At 37.1% G+C, this 15,048-nt stretch overlaps 1 long non-coding RNA gene across 3 annotated transcripts in view; it reads left to right on the top strand.

Annotated features, from left to right (window-relative positions):
• Positions 1-15,048, top strand: part of LOC129620802 (uncharacterized) — a 174,548-nt gene that overhangs the window by 12,761 nt on the left and 146,739 nt on the right. The window contains exon 3 of one of the 3 annotated variants that reach the window (XR_008698721.1): positions 14,498-14,920. The exons of the other annotated variants lie outside the window; for them this stretch is intronic. This is a non-coding gene — a long non-coding RNA (uncharacterized LOC129620802). Of the gene's footprint in view, positions 1-14,497; positions 14,921-15,048 lie in introns of those variants that run through there. 3 annotated transcript variants of the gene reach the window in all.

Here is a 15,048-nt window from a genome sequence, read left to right as displayed (position 1 = left end):
ATGTTTAAAGATGGTCTGTTGGATTTGTAAACCACAGAACTGATTCTGGGGGGATCATCTCCCCAGTGCCCTGTATCAAAGAGCACAACAAGATAAACTGTGGGTGTAGACTGTGTTGGTGATGGGGAGAGTGATGAAAAACCCAGACAAGGCGAAAAAGCAAGGGGAGACAGTAGGAGAGTTGTGAAAGGACTAGATGTTCAGCCAAGTGGTGCAGAAATAGAAAAGTCTATGGCTTCCTGGAAACATCTTGACGAGATCAAAGGAGACAGAGAATTCCCTACAGGGGAGGCTGGCATGAGCCCATGTGTTGAACTCAAAGCAACAGGACTGGCATCTCCCAGCAGACAGGAGGGGGCCACCAGGAAAGGAGAGCTTACAATAGATTTGCACCTATTCTGTTGTAAAACTTTTCTTTGGCTTCCAAAGTCAAACTTGAGCAAATCATTTTGAAGTAGAATCATAGTCCAGAACCTCTTTGTCTACCAGAATTTTGCAATATTACTCACTTTAGGGGCTCTCATTTCCTCTGATGTCAAGACCCTGTAGTTTTACAACTAGTGATTGGAACTAGGTACACAGGGACTTATCTAGGTCATGTTTCATGATTAATATATTCTACCCTCAGGACTTTAAGAGCTTCTTTTTACTTATAATCAGATTTTAAAAAAAACTGATAATGACCTTTTAACCTATATTCAGGTAAAGTAAAACTCCTCTTTTGGGAATGGCAATTCCTTAATAGACTTATGAATTAAAGATCTCTTTAGAGAAAAATATTTTTTCTGGGGACTTGGGGAGAGCATCTTATACCAAATTTCCTTACTTTTTGAAAAAAAAAAAAAAGTGTAGTTTGGCCCATTTTCAAGTAGTGAGAGCTCTAAATAGAAGCATACTTAAGAAAAAAAAAATACTGTTGAAAAAAATTAGAAAGTTTGCTCAGATATTAAAAAAAATGTAAATGGAAATAAAAATAGGAACGCAAATGAGTCCCAGATTTAGCATAGATGACAGCCCTCTTTAATGTCACCATCCTAAGGCACCCTTTGTACACTCTTTTCTGTTACAAGGTTTTAATGGAAAGCAGCTGCCTTGGAAGGCATTGTTTACAATGGATCTCTGTCATTGCTCTGCATTGTAGCTATAAATAATGTCAACATGTTCTCCTATCCAGCAGCCTAGATGCGATGCCACCCATCCATACCAGATGAGGTTATATTATTCTCCTCAAACATATTCATTATCATCTTAGGCTGTCCCCATCCCTGAGGGTAATGATGACCCTTTGCAACACCATTCATCACTCCCTGTGATTGTTTGCAGCTGAGGCTGTTGGCCTGAGGGTCCTCTCCCACCCAGCTGCTTTGTTGCCTGGCAGTATCCTGTCTGCCTTGCTTTCTTTTGGATCTTTCTTGAAGACATTTTCATCTTTTTCAGTTTATACCTGTGGCTATAAAAGCAATGCAAAGCCAAGGTATTGATACATCTGTGTTAGCATCTGACATACTCCTGTAGTGGTCTTGGCAGTTTAACCAGGTAAGGGATGAGCCACTAACAGAGAGTCTAGGAGACCTTGAAAAGTGGATGGAAGGTCAGGGGAAAGCTGTGAAGTGGGGATTCAGATATATTTTCTTGGAAAAGCTGGAGTGAATGAAGGCCAGTGAGTCAGTGACATTTTCTTGTGTCCACTCTCCCCGGCAGGTTGGTTAGTGTCAGGGGGCCCTGAAGTGTCAGTATATATGTGTTATTCTGGGTAGAAGGTTACTTCATCTTATTGGATTCATGGTTGTAAACCACAGATACAAAATATAATGAATAAAAACGCAGCAGTGCTAAGACATAGGGAGAGGAGCCATCAGTGAACTAGAATTTGAAGACTACTTGAAAGACAGATGGCAGATTGGTGGGGAAACTAAGCTCAAAACAGGTAGAGGAGAAGATGGCTGCAGACTGTGAGATAAATATAGCGAGTCTCTAAAATCAGGTTTAGGTATCAAGTGCAGAAAGTGGTTCCAAGAGTATCGTCAGAAAACTGGTTTATGGATCAGAAAGTGGACTAGCCTCCACCTACCACACTGGCCACTGGGAAGAGTGAAAGGTTCTTTCACCTAGAAAATTATTTACTTGTGGATCATGACCTTCACCCTACTAACCGGAGAAAGGCTGTTGTAAAAATAATATCCACAAACAAGCTAATGGTGAATCAAGCAGAAAAACAAGCCAGCAACTCCAATCTCCAAATGTTTGTAGAACAAGCACCACCAACTCAACAGAGGACCTAATGTCTCAGGTTACAATGGAGTTTAACAATTAAATAGCACGAAATCAAAAAGAGATAAACAAGCACTATATATTAATGCATATATATGGAATATAGAAAAATAATACCGATGAACCTATTTGCAGGGAAGGAATGGAGACGCAGATGTAGAGACTGGACTTGTGGACACAGCAGGGGGGTAGAGGCTAGGATGAATTGAGAAAGTAGCACTGACATACATTATCAGTATATATTAACACTGTATTAACACTGACATACACGTATATTCATACATTACAATGTGTGAAATAGATAACTAGTGGGAAGCTGCTATGTAACACAGGGAGCCCAGCCTGGTATTTTGTGATGGGGATGGGAGGGGGGAGGGATGCTCAAGAGGAAGGGGATGTGTATATATATATAATATTATATATTATTATGTTATAATTATATTGATATTATAGTATCAATATAATTATATATATTATATAATGTAATTCTCATTGTTGTATGGCAGAAACCAGAAGAATGTTGTAAAGAAATTATCCTCCAATTAAAAAATAAACTTTAAAAATAAAAGGAGTATATCTGTTGGCTTCCATGAGATGATAGGATGTCATGTTTACAAAGCAAGAACATTCAATTACATGGTATAGCAAAATCCTTAGAGGTTTTAGGAATAGGAAATAAGATGACCCAGATTGAAAACCAAATGCTCTGTTAACCTGAATAACAAAAGAAACACAATTTATGCACCAAATATTGACCCAAGATACTGAGCAGAGCCCCTTCATGGATCCTTTGGGCTTCAAGGAGATCAAACTTGTCAATCCTATAGGAAATCAACCCAGAATATTGATTGGAAGGACTAATGCTGAAGCTCCAGTATTCTGGCCACCTGATGCAAAGAGCTGACTCATTGGAAAAGACCCTGATGCTGGGAAAGATTAAAGTCAAAAGGAGAAGGGGGCAACGGAGGATGAGATAGTTAGATAGCATCACCTACTCAATGGACACAAATTTGAGCAAACTCTGGGAGGTAGTGAAGACAGGGAAGCCTGGAGTGCTGCAGTCCATGGGGTTGCAAAGAATCAGACACAGCCAAGTGACTGAACAGCAACAACAATGAGCAGAAGATTATCCCGGAACCACCACAAAAAGGCATGGAAGCAAAAAAGCATGAAAAAAAAAAATAGCTGAAAGGAAAAAAACCTAGAAATTTCAAAGTTTATCAATAGGAGCACCCAAAGAAGGAAATAGAAGAGAGAATATGCTTAAAGAAATATTAGAAGATAATTTTCCCACAACTTAGAGGTTGAATGGGTACCTGATTTTGAATGGGCACACTGAGGCCTGGCGGAAGGAAGATGATGACGTATCTTCCTCAATTCACCAGGAAGGAATTCTCAGAACACCAAGTAAGCAGACACTTCTGAAGAAAGAAATCCAAAAAGACACACACATGGAAAAAGAGTTGGATTGCCATCATGTTTCTCAATGGCAACATTAGATAGAGGAAGGCAAAAGATTTGAACCCTGATTTATTAATAAATGTTTAGTCAAATTCTCATTTATCTGTAAGAGCAAATATATGTATCTTTTAGATTTAAAGAAGATAAATTCCACACAACTCCCAGTTAAAGAATAACCAGCATGTATTCTAGCAAAAAGAGCAGTATATGTAACCCCTCCAAAAAAAATGTATTACAAGAAATCAGGATGAGGAAGAATCTGAGAAAATAATGCTGCTGTTAAGTCTGAATAATTGTTCATTTCTAGACAAAAATTTGTATACTTTAATGGGAATTAGAGAATAAAAGAAGTATGAGCTAACCTGCCTTCCTCACTCAATGAGATAGATGTAACTAACTATATGTGGTAGGAAAATAAAAATAAATATTCATATACAAATAGGATGTTTGAATTCCAGATCGCAAAGGAGAAAAAAAAAATCTAAATTTTTCACTCCAACTAAATACCAGAGAGGAAAGGAAATAAGAAAATATGTTAAATAAAAAAATAAGGTGGCTAACAAAAATTTAAATATACTGGTAATTCTAATAAATGGGAACTGATTAAATTCCCCAATTTGGGATAGAAATTCTGAGATTGGGTTAAAAAAATTAAGCTCCAAGATATTTCAGGAAACTTGTAAAACAAAAGGAAGCCAGAAGTTCAGAAATCAAATCAGGGAAGAGATCCTAACATTTGCCTTTCAAAAGAAAGCAAATAATACAAAACAGCAAGCAAAAATGACATTCAAGGCAGGAGGCACCAAATGACATTTTAACTACATAAATCAGTTAAGAAACATGAAGGACAAACCTTCATAAACCTAGTAACAAAGATTTATGATGTATAAAGCAAAACATTGAAACAGCAAAAGAAGAACAAATTCACAATCAAAGTGGAAGACTTGAAAAAAAATCCAAAAACTTCACTCAGAAATTGATCAAGTAGATAAAATGAATTAGAATATGGAGTGATACAATCTACAGATTTGACCAAATATGATCATCTATATATAAGTTTATAAAGTATGGAGTACAGTCTTCTCAGATATACAAGTTATATTCACAGAACTGGGATTAAAAGAAAATCAAAACTAAATTGAGAAATCATCAATGAATTAAATTGGAGTGAAAGAATTCTGATAAATTTATACATTTAAGGACATTTATTGGACAGCTAGAAACTTAATGTAAAAATAAATATTTTTAAGAAGAGATGTATAAAGATAAAATCATGTTAATAAAAAAAAAGTAGAGATAATCAGTTAAGGTATAAGTTCCCCCCCCCTCCCCCTTTAACTAGAATCTAGAAGATTCTTGGAGAAATCTAAATAGAAAAACAACAAAAAACCTAAACCTTTTCAAGAGTTAAAAATGGGGTAGAGTTAAAGATGCTAGGAAATTTTATATAAAAGATGTATAACATTATATTACTAAACTTGAGAGTCTAGAAAAAAAATGGATGAATTTCTAAAAATTAAAATCATGAACCTTGGCTCATAAGGCAGCTTATTTGAATAGAGCTGTTATATAATAAAATTCAACTGAGTAAATTTAAAAGTTTTTGGCTTTATTTCAACCATTCTTGAATCAGGCAGCATCCCATCTAGCAGACAGAAGGATGCTCCAAGGAGCTTTATAAGATGAAAGCCTTTCACAGGCAAAAGGGAGCTGGAAAAGGAAGCTGAACTAGCAAAATGTGAATTTATTGTGGTAAGGTCACCTTCCTATAGGAAAGGGTAAGGTCTATTGGGCAGATGACCTCAAAAGTGCTGACCAGGTAATTCCAGAGTGACTGGTTCAAGATTCCATTCTTAGGAGATGGTGAAATTGTAAATAAGTGTTAAGTATTGGTTTGGTGATGTGTGCAGGCATAACTGTCTTGCTTTTAACAAAGCAAAAAGCATGAAAGTGAAAATACAATTTAAAAGAAAAAAAATTCTCCAAAAGGTGAGCTCTGCGTCTATGAGTCAAAAAATAGAAGGAAAGACTAATAAGCAAATAATTACAAACGTCGTGAGTGTCACATAAGCAGAAAAAAGAATGCCTCCTTTTTATGTGGTTTTGCTAAAAATCCTTGAGGAAAAAGGGAAAAGGGTCTATTTTTCCATCTTTTTCCAGAAAACTCTTGCTGTTTTTAAACAATTTTGCCAGTTTTACACCCATTTTACTCCAGGATACAGGAAAGGAAGAAGCTCAGTTATCATAAAACAAATGAGCGAGAGAGAACTTTACTTTTCTTTTTTTTTTCAGTAATATTTTATCTTTGAAGGCAAAGATTAAAGCAGTGGCAATTATATGAGAAAGACACCCTGTTGTCTTGACTCACACAGAAAATGGAAAGAAAGCGTTTCTAATTTACAGTTCCACGTATATCACAGAATGGAAAACATATTATAACATTTAATGAGTAAATTAATTTTTATGGTGTTCAGTTAATTTGAAAACAATGCTGGAATACTAAGGAATGCTGGTGGTGTAAGATGGGCCTCTAAGCATAAGCGATGAAGTGTCAGGTGGAAGTTACATTAAGTTTGGCACACATCATTAAACACTGTCTCATATGAGCAGATGTTCAATTTTTCACACTGAAGAGGTGGTGCAGGAGATTCTGTTGTAACATAACGTGATGTAGCGGCATAATATGCCATGAAAGTAAAATAAGCCATCTATCTTGGATGTGGCAGTTGGTGTCTGTTTGTGATGTGTGCTAATAATTTCAGTGTTTCTATCTGCAGTGGAAACTGTTCTGAAGGTCCTAAATACCCCTCTATCTACAATTGTTTGTATTCATATTGTACTGAAACAGTACTCTGGGTGCCATACTCGAGTAGTTTATTTAAATATCTGATAATATTATTAGTGGTGTCTGTTAAGACTACTATCTCCCTAAATTTGCCATTATATCTTTTAATACTACCTCAGACTACCCACTTCCTATGTCCTAGAAGCCATGGGAAAGTTGCCAAAAATGAGTGTAGTAAATTTCTTAGAGGTTCAGTTTCCTAAAAGATCTCTTCTTGATACATTTTTCTACCTAAAGCCTGAGTTCTCTAGTTAGCTGGGGTTATTTTAAACTTTATTTTATACTGGAGTATAGGAGAAGGCAATGGCACCCTACTCCAGTACTCTTGCCTGGAAAATCCCATGGATGGAGGAGCCTGGTAGGCTGCAGTCCATGGGGTCACTAAGAGTTGGACACAACTGAGCTACTTCACTTTCACTTTTCACTTTCATGCATTGGAGAAGGAAATGGCAATCCACTCCAGTGTTCTTGCCTGGAGAATCCCAGGGACGGGGGAGTCTGGTGGGCTGCTGTCTATGGGGTCGCACAGAGTCAGACACTACTGAAGTGACTTAGCAGCAGCAGCTAGCTTAAGGTGGACAGTAAAGAGACTCAGCCGTATGTATACATATATCCATTCTCCCTGAAACTCTCATCCCATCCAGGCTGCCATATAATATTGAGCAGAGTTCCCCTGTGCTGTTAATATATAGTAGGTCCTTGTTAATTATCCATTTTAAATTTAACAGTGTGTGCTAGTCAGCTATTTTGAATGGTGATGTTTATTGTCATTCCTGTTTCTCAATTTTTTATGTGTCAGTATCTCAAAAAAAAAGCTGAGCCAAGGGTGGATGTATAGATTCAATTCTCCCAACTTCTCAAAAACAAAAACAAAAACAAAAAAAACAACAAACAATAAAAACAACACAACTCCACAAACCCTTTTCCATCACCATAACTAGGAGTCCGACTTCTAGTTACCAAACTTCAAGTTACCACTAACAGTAAGAATAAACATGAAATCCCAGCATACTGTCTCTCGTATTCCCTGCTGCAAGCCTTTGCGGCTTGTATGGGCACTTTAGCAAAAGACTGCTGCTGCTAAGTCGCTTCAGTCGTGTCCGACTCTGTGCGACCCCGTAGACAGAAGCCCACCAGGCTCCTCCTTCCATGGAATTCTCCAGGCAAGAACACTGGAGTGGGTTGCCGTTTCCGTCTCCAATGCATGAAAGTGAAAAGTGAAAGTGAAGTCACTCAGTCGTGTCCGACTCTTAGCGACCCCATGGACTACAGCCTACCAGGCTCCTCCATCCATGGGATTTTCCAGGCAAGAGTACTGGTAGCAAAAAACTACATAGAAGTAAATGGGGAGTGGGGAAAATTAATCCAATAGAAACTATCCGTAGAAAGAAAAAGGTAGAAAATATAGAAAAAGCATAGTGGTGTTAGGTCAGACCTCTAACTGTAGGGGAGGAACTCAAAAGTATTTGTGGGACATAAGTAAATATATAGTAACTGAGAAGTAACATTGCAGGCAAAGAGGAAGGTTAAGGTAATAGAGAGCCATCCTTGGAAAGTAGCTGGTGGAGGAGAAAGGAAACAAGATGGCGAAGTTTGGACAGAGAGAATCAAAATAGGAAATGACACACCACACCCCTTCCTCATTGCTCCAACCTCCAAAATATAATACTTGAGTAAAAAAAAAAAAAAACAAATCACTCCTTGTTACACTGCTATAAGAAGCTATTTGTTCTTTCTCACAAACACCCCAAATTGCTGGCTCTGTCCACAAAAATGCAGAAGAATGTTTCCATCTTCTTTTTCAGACTGTTACAAAAATAAAACAGAATGAGAATAATCCAGACATTCAGGTGATTAAAGACTTATCTTCACCAGAACAAACGGCCAAACAGAAAGAAAATGAAATGCAACAATTCAGACTGGATTTAATATCCCCAAACAAGATGTTGTGGTTTCTAGAGAATGCTTTGAATTGTAAGCCCAAAATCTGAGAACAAAATGGACTAAAATGCAAATGAAACAACTTCATTAAAGAAAGAAATAGAAGAAAAAGTTAAAATCATATTGGAAATGTAGACTAGCATATAAGTTAGCCAAAGAATAAGAGACAAAAAAAACCTAAAGAACATAAACAAAAAGTTGAACAGAACTAATATTTACCACTATTAAAAGGACAAAAAGAAAAACTTTGTGTGTGTAAAGGACTTTTTGAAAGTGCTCCTTTTAATAGTGGTAAATATTAGTTCTGTTCAACTTTTTGTTTTTGTTCCTTAGGACTTCAACCATTTAAATGTTATTCCTTCTGTGGTTGTCTTTCAAACCAACCACTATCTCCCTGTGTCTTTTTACTTCTACATTTATCACATTTTCTTAGAGGCTTTCTACTTTTTTTTCTATGTTCTTTAGGTTTTTTCAAACAGTGAAATATGCCTAAATCAGTGATAATAGGGAAACAGTAGAACAAAATTTGTAGCATCTTTATCATAAAAGTGAAAGAATAGAAAAATTGCAAAGACAAAAGTTAGTAGATACCCCAGTGTAAACCAAAAGAGAACACAAGGAAAGACATACTACTGATGAAAGGAGTGATTAAAGAGAGTGATAGAAAACTAGATCTGATAAATTTGTGGTAATTAGAAAACATTAACAAAATAGACAAACCTATGGATACCATTGGACTTTCCTGGTGGCTCAGATGGGAAAGAATCCACCTGCAGTGTGGGAGACCTGGGTTCAATCCCTGGGTCAGGAAGATCCCCTGGAGGAGGGCATGGCAACCAACTCCAGTATTCTTGCCTGGAGAATCCCCATGGACAGAAGAGCCTGGTGGCTATAGTCTATGGAGTTGCAAAGAGTTGGGTATGACTGAGCAACTTAAGCACATGGATACCATGATCAAGAAAAAAAGTAACAAATCACAAATATATAAAATACGAAATGGCCAGAGTGAGTTGGACAAAATTTTAAAATATCATCAGCCTATTTTGCAAACCTCTAAGCAATAAATTTGAAAATGGAGATGAAATAGTTGATTTTCTAGGGCCATAAAAATTTACCAGATTAACCCAATTAAAGATAACTTGTTTGCTCAAACAAATTTCTCTACAAGAGACTGAAAAAGTTATCAGGATACCCCTAGAAAGTACCATGTTCAGGTGAGGATTCACAGGGGAATTCTAGTAAACGTCAAAGAGCAGATGTTCCCAATGCTTTATGTATTATTCCAGAGCATTGAAAATGAAGGAAAACTTGCTAATATTTTTATGAAGCAAGTATAACATTGACATATAAATTTGATAAAGATAGTAAAAAATTTTATGAGCCATTATCATCAATGAATATTGATGCAAGAGTTCAAAATAAAATGTGGTGAACAGAATCCAGTGTTATTGTAAGAAAGCAATATACAATGACTTGAGCTTATTTTAAGAATGTGAGGTTAGTTTAATGTTTGGAAGCCTGTTTATATATAACTAACTCGTATATCTAAGTGATATGTCTAAGGGAAAAACAATCAAAGTTTTGTCTCTACTGATGCTGAAAAAGCTTTCAGCAAATTTCAAAAGGTATTCCTGATAAAATGCACTCAAGCAATTAGGAATTGATGGATGCTTTCTTGGGGGGTACAGATTCAAATTTTAAAAAATGAGATATATATAATTAGGCTCACACCCTCCTGAATTAGGATGCTCTAGCTGGATTTCCAGTAACATGTGAGAGAAACAACTATAGTAGGGAATCTGGGTGAAGGTATCTAGGAATTCTTTTTACTAGTCTTGTAAATTTTGTCAAAGTCTGAACTTCTGTCAAAATAAAATATTTTAAACTGTGTAGAATGAGGTTACTAATGCCTCTTTTCTTTATTAGGACCCAGAACAGGTATCTCTAGCCGTCTACTCAATGCCTAGTTCCCCTTTCTTCCAAATTACTTTTCAGGGAGATCTGAGGTTAAATACTTTGTAGCCCAATTCTGTCCCCTAACATAAACTTGCAAGGGCAGGGCTCCTGGGAAAAATTTCAGAAAATGACAGGTTTGGCTGACAATACCTTCAGGCCTTTTGCCCTTCCATCCTTTCCTCCAGGGAGGCAGCAGTCCCTTTGTCTCCACAAGGAGGGAAGTCACAGGCTGAAGGTGAAGGAACAGGTATAGAATGAGCCTGAGTCCCTAGTGGAGTCAAGGAGTCATTATGGCAGCCAATTTCTGGACGTTTTGCATAATAGTTCATCTTACTTAGGCCATAGTTGATTGGGTTTACCATTTCTTGCATGAATTAAAAAATTTCTTTTTCATGTAGGTATGACATGGACTTTAAATGAGAAAATTAACATAGTTGAGAACCACCACATGATCTAGAATTAAATCTCAAACTGCATTTCCAAGAGAAGGAAGTTCACACTATGTTGAGAACCACTCCAATGCCTTGAGAAGAGCAGCACAAGGCAATAAACAGAGGGTATGCTTTCATCCTTTTTTATCAGTTCAACATGATTTGCTGAGAAACTACTGTCAAAAGTGCTGGAAAACAGCAGTGTGCTTCAGTAGTTCACAAGGACTTTATAATACCTACTAGCAAGTGAATAGGGATATATGTGTTTTAAGAAATAAAACCCACACGTATTATTGGGCTTCCCAGGTGGCACAGTGATAAAGAATCCGCCTGCCAATGCAGGAGATGCAAGAGATGTGGGTCAGAAAGATCCCCTGAAGAAGAAAATGGCAACTCCAGTATTCTTGCCTGGACAATTCTATGGACAGAGGAGCCTGCATGCTATCGTCCATAGGATCACAGAGTCGGACACAACTGAGCACTCACACACACATGCCATTATGTTAAAGATGTCAATAAGCAGTATGGATGGTACAAATCCTAGATGAATTCAAAGACTTGTACTGGATTAAGTGGAGAATTCAGGGAAGAGGTGGTATCTGAATAAGTCTTGGCAAAATGATAAAACTTGGATCATTGGAATGGATAGTGGGAAGGCATTTTTGGCAAAATACATGCCATCTACTGATGGGCGGAAATAATAAAGAAAGTGACATTTAGGGACAGTAAGACAGCCAGTTCTTTTTTTTTTTTTAATTTTATTTTATTTTTAAACTTTACATAATTGTATTAGTTTTGCCAAATATCAAAATGAATCCGCCACAGGTATACATGTGTTCCCCATCCTGAACCCTCCTCCCTCCTCCCTCCCCATTCCATCCCTCTGGGTCATCCCAGTGCACCAGCCCCAAGCATCCAGTATCGTGCATCGAACCTGGACTGGCAACTCGTTTCATACATGATATTTTACATGTTTCAATGCCATTCTCCCAAATCTTCCCACCCTCTCCCTCTCTCACAGAGTCCATAAGACTGTTCTATACATCAGTGTCTCTTTTGCTGTCTCGTACACAGGCTTATTGTTACCATCTTTCTAAATTCCATATATATGCGTTAGTATACTGTATTGGTGTTTTTCTTTCTGGCTTACTTCACTCTGTATAATAGGCTCCAGTTTCATCCACCTCATTAGAACTGATTCAAATGTATTCTTTTTAATGGCTGAGTAATACTCCATTGTGTATATGTACCACTGCTTTCTTATCTATTCATCTGCTGATGGACATCTAGGTTGCTTCCATGTCCTGGCTATTATAAACAGTGCTGCGATGAACATTGGGGTACTCGTGTCTCTTTCCCTTCTGGTTTTCTCAGTGTGTATGCCCAGCAGTGGGATTGCTGGATCATAAGGCAGTTCTATTTCCAGTTTTTTCAGGAATCTCCACACTGTTCTCCATAGTGGCTGTACTAGTTTGCATTCCCACCAACAGTGCAAGAGGGTTCCCTTTTCTCCACAGCCTCTCCAGCATTTATTACTTGTAGACTTTTGGATCGCAGCCATTCTGACTGGTGTGAAATGGTACCTCATAGTGGTTTTGATTTGCATTTCTCTGATAATGAGTGATGTTGAGCATCTTTTCATGTGTTTGTTAGCCATCTGTATGTCTTCTTTGGAGAAATGTCTATTTAGTTCTTTGGCCCATTTTTTGATTGGGTCATTTATTTTTCTGGAGTTGAGCTGGAGGAGTTGCTTGTATATTCTCGAGATTAGTTGTTTGTCAGTGGCTTCATTTGCTATTATCTTCTCCCATTCTGAAGGCTGTCTTTTCACCTTGCTAATAGTTTCCTTTGATGTGCAGAAGCTTTTAAGGTTAATTAGGTCCCATTTGTTTATTTTTGCTTTTATTTCCAATATTCTGGGAGGTGGGTCATAGAGGATCCTGCTGTGATGTATGTCAGAGAGTGTTTTGCCTATGTTCTCCTCTAGGAGTTTTATAGTTTCTGGTCTTACGTTTAGATCTTTAATCCATTTTGAGTTTATTTTTGTGTATGGTGTTAGAAAGTGTTCTAGTTTCATTCTTTTACAAGTGGTTGACCAGATTTCCCAGCACCACTTGTTAAAGAGATTGTCTTTAATCCATTGTATATTCTTGCCTCCTTTGTCAAAGATAAGGTGTCCATATGTGCGTGGATTTATCTCTGGGCTTTCTATTTTGTTCCATTGATCTATATTTCTGTCTTTGTGCCAGTACCATACTGTCTTGATAACTGTGGCTTTGTAGCAGAGCCTGAAGTCAGGTAGGTTGATTCCTCCAGTTCCATTCTTCTTTCTCAAGATCGCTTTGGCTATTCGAGGTTTTTTGTTTTTCCATACAAATTGTGAAATTATTTGTTCTAGCTCTGTGAAGAATGCTGTTGGTAGCTTGATAGGGATTGCATTGAATCTATAGATTGCTTTGGGTAGTATACTCATTTTCACTATATTGATTCTTCCAATCCATGAACATGGTATATTTCTCCATCTGTTAGTGTCCTCTTTGATTTCTTTCACCAGTGTTTTATAGTTTTCTATATATAGGTCTTTAGATTCTTTAGGTAGATATATTCCTAAGTATTTTATTCTTTCCGTTGCAATGGTGAATGGAATTGTTTCCTTAATTTCTCTTTCTGTTTTCTCATTATTAGTGTATAGGAATGCAAGGGATTTCTGTGTGTTGATTTTAAACTTTTTGAATCTCTTTTATTTATAATAAAATGGGGAATTTTTTAAAAGCTGAATTTAGTCCCAACTCTACTCTAGTACCTTTTCTTTCTTTTTCTTTTTTAAAGAGCAATGGTATTCATTGGCATGGCAAATGGCAGTTTCTGTTTTAAACTGTCCAGTAGTTTCAGCTATTGACTGCATCTTCCAACAATTATTTTGGTTTATTATTATTTATTATATGTATTATTGGAAAAGACCATGATGCTGGGAAATATTGAGGGCAAGAGGTGAAGGGGTGACAGAGGATGAGATGGTTGGATGGCATCATCGACTCAGTGGACATGAACTTGAGCAAACTATGGGAGTGAAGGACATGGAAGCCTGGAGTGCTGCAGTCCATGGGGTTGTAGAGTCAGACGTAACTGAACAACTGAAAAGCAAATGTATTTTGTAATATTAAGTTATTTTTGGAAGGTAACAGAAATAAAGGTATTGATTTAAAACTCCTATTCCCTTATTTGGATTTCTTTAAGATCATTGTTTTCATTCTCTTTTCTGAACCAAGTCACTAATTAGCATCTTGAATGGATACTCCTGGTTTCATCAGGGTTGATGATAAAGCCTCTAAGCTTGGTATATATATATCTTAAATGCTTATTTTTCTAATAAAATCAGCTGATGGGAAGAGGAAAGGTGGGTTCTGCCTTAGTTTATTTGAGAAAGTAAAATACTTGTCCTAACTAGTTCAGAAAGGAAGAAGAGAAACCACCTACTCCTGGCCCATTAATATGCTTTTGAATTCATCAATTGTATAATTCAAAAGAGTGGAAGCTTTGGGAAGAATTCTGAATGAAGATTCTCCTTCCCAAGTCCTCCCTCTTCTTCCAGAAAGGACCGTGGATGCTGAGCCTCAGAACATGGAACAATCATATTCTGGGAAGGATGGACAAGCTTCTGGGAAGGATGAACAGGTGCTGGAGTCTCTCAGGAAGTCCACAGGCTTGAAGCTCCTGTCGAGATGAAATTCAAGTCCAAGACTGACAGAGTTCCAGTCTGTTGGCCTTTAGTATCTAAAGAGAATTTACTTGAAGAGGAAAGGATCTCTTCCTTTAGATTATTTTCCTGTGAGCTAAGAGACCCTGGGTACCAGTTCTGTTTTTGTATGAACTTGGGCAAGTTAATGAACCTCTCTGGTGCTGTGTTTTCATCTGAAAAATGAGTTAACAGTGCTGTTCTACCTTCTTTATGAGGAAAAAAATGAAGTATTGATTGGTAAAAGTGCTTCAAAGAAATAAAAAGACCTGGCAAGTATTGTTATTCACTAATTCATTCTGTTAGAATCTCTACTTTGTCAAAAAGAATTGACTCCTTTTTTCCATGGGAACCATGTCTGATAGATTTTCTTTAATTCTCTTTTGTTTCTGTGCATTTAATTTCTG

This window comes from Bubalus kerabau, chromosome 10 (genome assembly GCF_029407905.1).
Source record: "Bubalus kerabau isolate K-KA32 ecotype Philippines breed swamp buffalo chromosome 10, PCC_UOA_SB_1v2, whole genome shotgun sequence".
NCBI classification, from domain to species: domain Eukaryota; kingdom Metazoa; phylum Chordata; class Mammalia; order Artiodactyla; family Bovidae; genus Bubalus; species Bubalus kerabau.
The sequence above is the reverse complement of the archived record's forward strand: the minus strand, read 5'-3'. Positions and strand labels throughout refer to the sequence as shown.